Consider the following 570-nt stretch of genomic DNA (forward strand, 5'->3'; position numbering starts at 1 on the left):
TACAGTGTACAGCAGGAGCATGTGGAAAGTGAGCAAGACTTGCAAGGTGTTTAACATGAAGCGATACACAGGGGAGCGGGGAGTGCGAGTAGCGAACTATATTGCGAGGGTTGCGGGTGGGCAACACTACACTAATTGAACGAGTCGTATAACAATTACAGAGCAGGTTTAGGCGACAACGTGGGTTACGTTAGGCGACAACGTGGGTTAGGTTAAGGCACGACGTGGGTTAGGTTAAGGCACGACATGGGTTAGGTTAAGGCACAACATGGGTTAGGTTAAGGCACAACATGGGTTAGGTTAAGGCACAACATGGGTTAGGTTAAGGCACAACATGGGTTAGGTTAAGGCACAACATGGGTTAGGTTAAGGCACAACATGGGTTAGGTTAAGGCACAACATGGGTTAGGTTAAGGCACAACATGGGTTAGGTTAAGGCACAACATGGGTTAGGTTAAGGCACAACATGGGTTAGGTTAAGGCACAACATGGGTTAGGTTAAGGCACAACATGGGTTAGGTTAAGGCACAACATAGGTTAGGTTAAGGCACAACATAGGTTAGGTTAAGG

The sequence above is a fragment of the Schistocerca piceifrons genome, unplaced genomic scaffold (assembly GCF_021461385.2).
Source record: "Schistocerca piceifrons isolate TAMUIC-IGC-003096 unplaced genomic scaffold, iqSchPice1.1 HiC_scaffold_417, whole genome shotgun sequence".
Taxonomy (NCBI): Eukaryota; Metazoa; Arthropoda; class Insecta; order Orthoptera; family Acrididae; genus Schistocerca; species Schistocerca piceifrons.